The following is an 8,395-nucleotide window of genomic DNA, read 5'->3' as shown; positions in this document are numbered from 1 at the left end:
CTTGGCCTTGGCATGGCATGCTGCTGGCTTTGGCAGGCCTGCCTTGGCCGTGGCATGGCATGCTGCTGGCCTAGGCCTTGGCATGGCATGCTGCTGGCTTTGGCTGGGCTGCCTTGGCCGTGGCATGGCATGCTGCTAGCCTTGGCCTTGGCATGGCATGCCGCAGGCTTTGGCTGGCCTGCCTTGGCCGTGGCATGGCATGCTGCTGGCCTAGGCCTTGGCATGGCATGCTGCTGGCTTTGGCTGGGCTGCCTTGGCCGTGGCATGGCATGCTGCTGGCCTAGGCCTTGGCATGGCATGCTGCTGGCTTTGGCTGGGCTGGCTTGGCCGTGGCATGGCATGCTGCTGGCCTTGGCCTTGGCATGGCATGCTGCTGGCTTTGGCAGGCCTGCCTTGGCCGTGGCCTGGCATGCTGCTGGCCTAGGCCTTGGCATGGCATGCTGCTGGCTTTGGCTGGGCTGCCTTGGCCGTGGCATGGCATGCTGCTGGCCTTGGCCTTGGCATGGCATGCTGCTGGCTTTGGCAGGCCTGCCTTGGCCGTGGCAAGGCATGCTGCTGGCCTAGGCCTTGGCATGGCATGCTGCTGGCTTTGGCTGGGCTGCCTTGGCCGTGGCATGGCATGCTGCTGGCCTTGGCCTTGGCATGGCATGCTGCTGGCTTTGGCTGGGCTGCCTTGGCCGTGGCATGGCATGCTGCTGGCCTTGGCCTTGGCATGGCATGCTGCTGGCTTTGGCTGGGCTGCCTTGGCCGTGGCATGGCATGCTGCTGGCCTTGGCCTTGGCATGGCAAGCTGCTGGCTTTGGCTGGGCTGCCTTGGCCGTGGCATGGCATGCTGCTGGCCTTGGCTGGGCTGCCTTGGCCGTGGCATGGCATGCTGCTGGCCTTGGCCTTGGCATGGCATGCTGCTGGCCTTGGCCTTGGCATGGCATGCTGCTGGCTTTGGCTGGGCTGCCTTGGCCGTGGCATGGCATGCTGCTGGTCTTGGCCTTGGCATGGCAAGCTGCTGGCTTTGGCTGGGCTGCCTTGGCCGTGGCATGGCATGCTGCTGGCCTAGGCCTTGGCATGGCATGCTGCTGGCTTTGGCTGGGCTGCCTTGGCCGTGGCATGGCAGGCTGCTGGCCTTGGCCTTGGCATGGCATGCTGCTGGCTTTGGCTGGGCTGCCTTGGCCGTGGCATGGCATGCTGCTGGCCTAGGCCTTGGCATGGCATGCTGCTGGCTTTGGCTGGGCTGCCTTGGCCGTGGCATGGCATGCTGCTGGCCTTGGCCTTGGCATGGCATGCTGCTGGCTTTGGCAGGCCTGCCTTGGCCGTGGCATGGCATGCTGCTGGCCAAGGCCTTGGCCTGGCATGCTGCTGGCTTTGGCTGGGCTGCCTTGGCCGTGGCATGGCATGCTGCTGGCCTTGGCCTTGGCATGGCATGCTGCTGCCTTTGGCTGGCCTGCCTTGGCCGTGGCATGGCATGCTGCTGGCCTAGGCCTTGGCATGGCATGCTGCTGGCTTTGCCTGGGCTGCCTTGGCCGTGGCATGGCATGCTGCTGGCCTTGGCCTTGGCATGGCATGCTGCTGGCTTTGGCTGGCCTGCCTTGGCCGTGGCATGGCATTCTGCTGGCCTTGGCCTTGGCATGGCATGCTGCTGGCTTTGGCTGGGCTGCCTTGGCCGTGGCATGGCATGCTGCTGGCCTAGGCCTTGGCATGGCATGCTGCTGGCTTTGGCTGGGCTGCCTTGGCCGTGGCATGGCATGCTGCTGGCCTTGGCCTTGGCATGGCATGCTGCTGGCTTTGGCAGGCCTGCCTTGGCCGTGGCATGGCATGCTGCTGGCCTTGGCCTTGGCATGGCATGCTGCTGGCTTTGGCTGGGCTGCCTTGGCCGTGGCATGGCATGCTGCTGGCCTTGGCCTTGGCATGGCAAGCTGCTGGCTTTGGCTGGGCTGCCTTGGCCGTGGCATGGCATGCTGCTGGCCTTGGCTGGGCTGCCTTGGCCGTGGCATGGCATGCTGCTGGCCTTGGCCTTGGCATGGCATGCTGCTGGCTTTGGCTGGGCTGCCTTGGCCGTGGCATGGCATGCTGCTGGCCTTGGCCTTGGCATGGCATGCTGCTGGCTTTGGCTGGCCTGCCTTGGCCGTGGCATGGCATGCTGCTGGCCTTGGCCTTGGCATGGCATGCTGCTGGCTTTGGCTGGGCTGCCTTGGCCGTGGCATGGCATGCTGCTGGCCTTGGCCTTGGCATGGCATGCTGCTGGCTTTGGCAGGCCTGCCTTGGCCGTGGCATGGCATGCTGCTGGCCTAGGCCTTGGCATGGCATGCTGCTGGCTTTGGCTGGGCTGCCTTGGCCGTGGCATGGCATGCTGCTGGCCTTGGCCTTGGCATGGCATGCCGCAGGCTTTGGCTGGCCTGCCTTGGCCGTGGCATGGCATGCTGCTGGCCTAGGCCTTGGCATGGCATGCTGCTGGCTTTGGCTGGGCTGCCTTGGCCGTGGCATGGCATGCTGCTGGCCTAGGCCTTGGCATGGCATGCTGCTGGCTTTGGCTGGGCTGCCTTGGCCGTGGCATGGCATGCTACTGGCCTAGGCCTTGGCATGGCATGCTGCTGGCTTTGGCTGGGCTGCCTTGGCCGTGGCATGGCATGCTGCTGGCCTAGGCCTTGGCATGGCATGCTGCTGGCTTTGGCTGGGCTGCCTTGGCCGTGGCATGGCATGCTGCTGGCCTTGGCCTTGGCATGGCATGCTGCTGGCTTTGGCAGGCCTGCCTTGGCCGTGGCAAGGCATGCTGCTGGCCTAGGCCTTGGCATGGCATGCTGCTGGCTTTGGCTGGGCTGCCTTGGCCGTGGCATGGCATGCTGCTGGCCTTGGCCTTGGCATGGCATGCTGCTGGCTTTGGCTGGGCTGCCTTGGCCGTGGCATGGCATGCTGCTGGCCTTGGCCTTGGCATGGCATGCTGCTGGCTTTGGCTGGCCTGCCTTGGCCGTGGCATGCCATGCTGCTGGCCATGGCCTTGGGCCTGGGCAAGGCAGTGGCAGGTACGCCCCATGTTGGGCGCGGCCTGGGCTGCGGCCTTGGGTTACATGCACTGCGGCTCGACCGCGGCCTGGGCTGCGGCCTGGGGCGGCTCGGCCGCGGCCTTGGGCGGCCTGGACCGCGGCCTTGGGCGGCCTTGCGCGGCCTGGGCGCGGCCTGGGCGCGGCCTTGGGCGGCCTGGGCGCAGCCTTGCGCGGCCTGGGCGCGGCCTTGGGCAGCATGGCGTGGCATCCGCGCGGGCGTGGGCGGCCTGGCATGCGCGCGGCATGGGCAGCACGGCATGGCATGCGCACGGCCTGGGCGGCCTGGCATGCAGCCGGCCTGGCATGCCCGCGGCGTGGGCAGCACGGCATGGCATGCGCACGGCCTGGGCGGCCTGGCATGCAGCCGGCCTGGCATGCCCGCGGCGTGGGCAGCACGGCATGGCATGCGCACGGCCTGGGCGGCCTGGCATGGCCGCGCCCAACATGGGCCGTGGCATGTAATGCGGGTCGAGGCCGTGGCATGGCATGTTGGGCGACGCCGTACAAAGGCGTGCAAAGGCGTGCAAAGGCGTGCGCGACCATGCGCGCAACACGCGCACCGTGGTCAAAAGACCACGCGCGCGCTATACGCACAGGCCACGCTGCCCACGCCGCGGGCATGCCAGGCCAGGCTGCCCTGGCCGGCTGCATGCCAGGCCGCCCAGGCCGTGCGCATTCCATGCCGTGCTGCCCAGGCCGGCTGCATGCCAGGCCGCCCAGGCCGTGCGCATGCCATGCCGTGCTGCCCACGCCGCGGGCATGCCAGGCCGGCTGCATGCCAGGCCGCCCAGGCCGTGCGCATGCCATGCCGTGCTGCCCACGCCGCGGGCATGCCAGGCCGGCTGCATGCCAGGCCGCCCAGGCCGTGCGCATGCCATGCCGTGCTGCCCACGCCGCGGGCATGCCAGGCCGGCTGCATGCCAGGCCGCCCAGGCCGTGCGCATGCCATGCCGTGCTGCCCACGCCGCGGGCATGCCAGGCCGGCTGCATGCCAGGCCGCCCAGGCCGTGCGCATGCCATGCCGTGCTGCCCATGCCGCGCGCATGCCAGGCCGCCCACGCCCGCGCGCATGCCAGGCCGCGCGCATGCCAGGCCGCCCACGCCCGCGCGCATGCCAGGCCGCCCACGCCCGCGCGCATGCCACGCCATGCTGCCCAAGGCCGCGGCCAGGCCGCGCAAGGCCGCGCCCAGGCCGCCCAAGGCCGCGCCCAGGCCGCGCAAGGCCGCGCCCAGGCCGCCCAAGGCCGCGCAAGGCCGCCCAAGGCCGCGGTCCAGGCCGCCCAAGGCCGCGGCCGAGCCGCCCAAGGCCGCAGCCCAGGCCGCGGTCGAGCCGCAGTGCATGTAACCCAAGGCCGCAGCCCAGGCCGCGCCCAACATGGGGCGTACCTGCAACTGCCTTGCCCTGGGCAAGGGAGGTGCCCCCCCCTTATAATAGCCTGTTAAGCCCTTTTCAATCTGGCAGGAGGAAACATCAAGCATGTTCGAGGAGTCATAATGGGGTTTTTTTAAAAAGTAATGGTTTTTTGCCAAAACTTTCAACATGAAAGTTGTTGGAAATAATTTAATACACCATAAAAAAAATTTAAAAAAATATTTTTTTTCCGAAAATATTTTATTTTAATTTATTTCGATATTAATACTTAAAAAATAATAAAAATTAATGAAAATGGTCAAAAAATTATGGAAAAATTCCCATAATTAAAGGATGATTCACTAGTAATTATAGAAATTATTAAATTATTTTTTTCATTTTTTTTATTTTATTTTGATTTTTTTATGCCAAATAAGGGCTTTAAAAATTCGAAAAGCTCCAGAAAAATTGCAAAAAAATAGGGAATGACATTTAAAATTGATTGTAGTGCATTTTTAATTGTGTTGCACGGTTTGGGTAAGATTATAAAAGAATCATGTTCAAAAAGATCGATCGAGGCGGTGGCATGCCATGGCCTTGGCCTTGGCCTTGGCCTTTGCCCGCGGCCTTGGCCTTGGCCATGCCTTGCACAGGGACTTGGCCTTGCCCACTGCCTTGGCCTTGGCCTTGGCCTTGGCTTTGGCCTTGGCCTTGGCCTTGGCCTTGGCATGGCATGGCATGCTCGCCGAGACCGTGGCATGCCTTGCTGCTAGCCAAGGCCGTGGCGTGGCATGCTCGCCCAGCCCGTGGCACGCCATGTTGGCCCAAGGCATTGGCATGGCATGCCGGCCAAGGCATGCTGGCCAACGCTGCACAAGGCGGTGGCATGCCGAGGCCGTGGCATGGCATGCTGGCCGAGGCCGTGGCTTGCCACGCCGCCACGGCCGTGGCATGCTGGGCAACGGACCGGCATGGCCTGCTGGCCGTGGCGGTGGCACGACATGCTGGCCAAGGCAGTGGCATGGCATGTTGGCCAAGGCTAAGGCATGGCACGCTGTGGCATGGCACGCTGGCCAAGGCAGTCGCAAGGCATGCGGGCCGAGGCCGTGGCATGGCATGGCATGCGGGCCGAGGCCGCGGCACGGCCCGCTGGGCAACGCGGTGCCATGGCATGCTGGGCAACGCCGTGGCAAGGCATGCGGGCCTTGGCCTTGGCATGGCATGCTGGCCGAGGCCGTGGCATGGCATGCGGGCCGAGGCCGTGGCAAGGCATGCGGGCCGAGGCCGTGGCAGGGCATGCGGGCCGAGGCCGTGGCATGGCATGGCATGCGGGCCGAGGCCGTGGCATGGCATGCGGGCCGAGGCCGTGGCGTGGCATGGCATGGCATGTTGGGCTACGCCGTGGCAAGACATGCGGGCCGAGGCCGTGGCATGGCATGCGGGCCGAGGCCGTGGCATGGCATGCGGGCCGTGGCCGTCGCATGGCATGTTGGGCGACGCCGTGGCATGGCATGCAGGCCGAGGCCGTGGCATGGCATGTTTGGCAACGCCGTGGCAAGACATGCGGGCCGTGGCATGGCATGGCATGCGGGCCAAGGCCGTGGCATGGCATGTTGGGCAACGCCGTGGCAAGGCATGCGGGCCGAGGCCGTGGCATGGCATGCGGGCCGAGGCCGTGGCTTGTCATGCGGGCCGAGGCCGTGGCATGTAATGCGGGCCGAGGCCGTGGCATGGCATGTTGGGCGACGCCGTAGCAAGGCATGCGGGCCGAGGCCGTGGCATGGCATGCGGGCCGAGGCCGTGGCATGGCATGTTGGGCGACGCCGTAGCAAGGCATGCGGGCCGAGGCCGTGGCTCGACATGTTGGCCAAGGCTAAGGCATGGCACGCCGGGCAACGCGGTGGCATGGCATGCTGGGCAACGCGGTGGCAAGGCATGCGGGCCGAGGCCGTGGCATGGCATGTCGGGCAACGCCGTAGCAAGGCATGCGGGCCGAGGTCGTGGCATGGCATGCGGGCCGTGGCCGTGGCATGGCATGTTGGGCGACGCCGTGGCATGGCATGCGGGCCGAGGCCGTGGCATGGCATGTTTGGCAACGCCGTGGCAAGACATGCGGGCCGTGGCATGGCATGGCATGCGGGCCGAGGCCGTGGCATGGCATGCGGGCCGAGGCCGTGGCATGGCATGTTGGGCGACGCCGTAGCAAGGCATGCGGGCCGAGGCCGTGCCTCGACATGTTGGCCAAGGCTAAGGCATGGCACGCCGGGCGACGCGGTGGCATGGCATGCTGGGCAACGCGGTGGCAAGGCATGCGGGCCGAGGCCGTGGCATGGCATGTTGGGCAACGCCGTAGCAAGGCATGCGGGCCGAGGCCGTGCCTCGACATGTTGGCCAAGGCTAAGGCATGGCAAGCCGGGCAACGCGGTGGCAATGCATGCTGGGCAACGCGGTGGCAAGGCATGCGGGCCGAGGCCGTGGCATGGCATGTTGGGCGACGCCGCGGCATGGCATGCGGGCCGAGGCCGTGGCATGGCATGTTTGGCAACGCCGTGGCAAGACATGCGGGCCGTGGCATGTCATGGCATGCGGGCCGAGGCCGTGGCATGGCATGTTTGGCGACGCCGTAGCAAGGCATGCGGGCCGAGGCCGTGGCATGGCATGCGGGCCGAGGCCGTGGCATGTCATGCGGGCCGAGGCCGTGGCATGGCATGCGGGCCGAGGCCGGGGCATGGCATGCGGGCCGAGGCCGTGGCATGGCATGCGGGCCGAGGCCGTGGCATGGCATGTTGGGCGACGCCGTAGCAAGGCATGCGGGCCGAGTCCGTCGCATGGCATGCGGGCCGAGGCCGTCGCATGGCATGCGGGCCGAGGCCGTCGCATGGCATGCGGGCCGAGGCCGTCGCATGGCATGCGGGCCGAGGCCGTCGCATGGCATGCGGGCCGAGGCCGTGGCATGGCATGCTGGCCGAGGCCGTGGCATGGCATGCGGGCCAAGGCCGTGGCAAGGCATGCGGGCCGAGGCCGTGGCATGGCATGTTGGGCGACGCCGTAGCAAGGCATGCGGGCCGAGGCCGTGGCATGGCATGTTGGGCGACGCCGTAGCAAGGCATGCGGGCCGAGGCCGTGGCATGGCATGTTGGGCGACGCCGTAGCAAGGCATGCGGGCCGAGGCCGTGGCTCGACATGTTGGCCAAGGCCGTGGCTCGACATGTTGGCCAAGGCTAAGGCATGGCACGACGGGCAACGCGGTGGCATGGCATGCTGGGCAACGCGGTGGCAAGGCATGCGGGCCGAGGCTGTGGCATGGCATGTTGGGCAACGCCGTGGCAAGGCATGCGGGCCGAGGCCGTGGCATGGCATGCGGGCCGAGGCCGTGGCATGGCATGCGGGCCGAGGCCGTGGCATGTGATGCGGGCCGAGGCCGTGGCATGTCATGCGGGCCGAGGCCGTGGCATGGCATGCGGGCCGAGGCCGTGGCATGGCATGCGGGCCGAGGCCGTGGCATGGCATGTTGGGCGACGCCGTCGCAAGGCATGCGGGCCGAGGCCGTGGCATGGCATGCGGGCCGAGGCCGTGGCACGACATGTTGGCCAAGGCTAAGGCATGGCACGCTGGGCAACGCGGTGGCAAGGCATGCGGGCCGGGGCCGTGGCATGGCATGTTGGGCAACGTCGAAGCAAGGCATGCGGGCCGAGGCCGTGGCATGGCAAGTTGGGCGACGCCGTAGCAAGGCATGCGGTCCGAGGCCGTGCCATGTCATGCGGGCCGAGGCCGTGGCATGGCATGCGGGCCGAGGCCGTGGCATGGCAAGTTGGGCGACGTCGTGGCAAGGCATGCGGGCCGAGGCCGTGGCATGGCATGGTGGGCGACGCCGTTGCAAGGCATGCGGGCCGAGGCCGTGGCATGTCATGCGGGCCGAGGCCGTGGCATGGCATGTTTGGCAACGCCGTGGCATGGCATGGCGTGCGGGCCGAGGCCGTGGCACGACATGTTGGCCAAGGCTAAGGCA

The sequence above is a fragment of the Camellia sinensis genome, chromosome 6 (assembly GCF_055761805.1).
Source record: "Camellia sinensis isolate YWXY chromosome 6, ASM5576180v1, whole genome shotgun sequence".
Classification (NCBI taxonomy): Eukaryota; Viridiplantae; Streptophyta; class Magnoliopsida; order Ericales; family Theaceae; genus Camellia; species Camellia sinensis.
Note: the sequence above shows the minus strand (reverse complement) of the source record.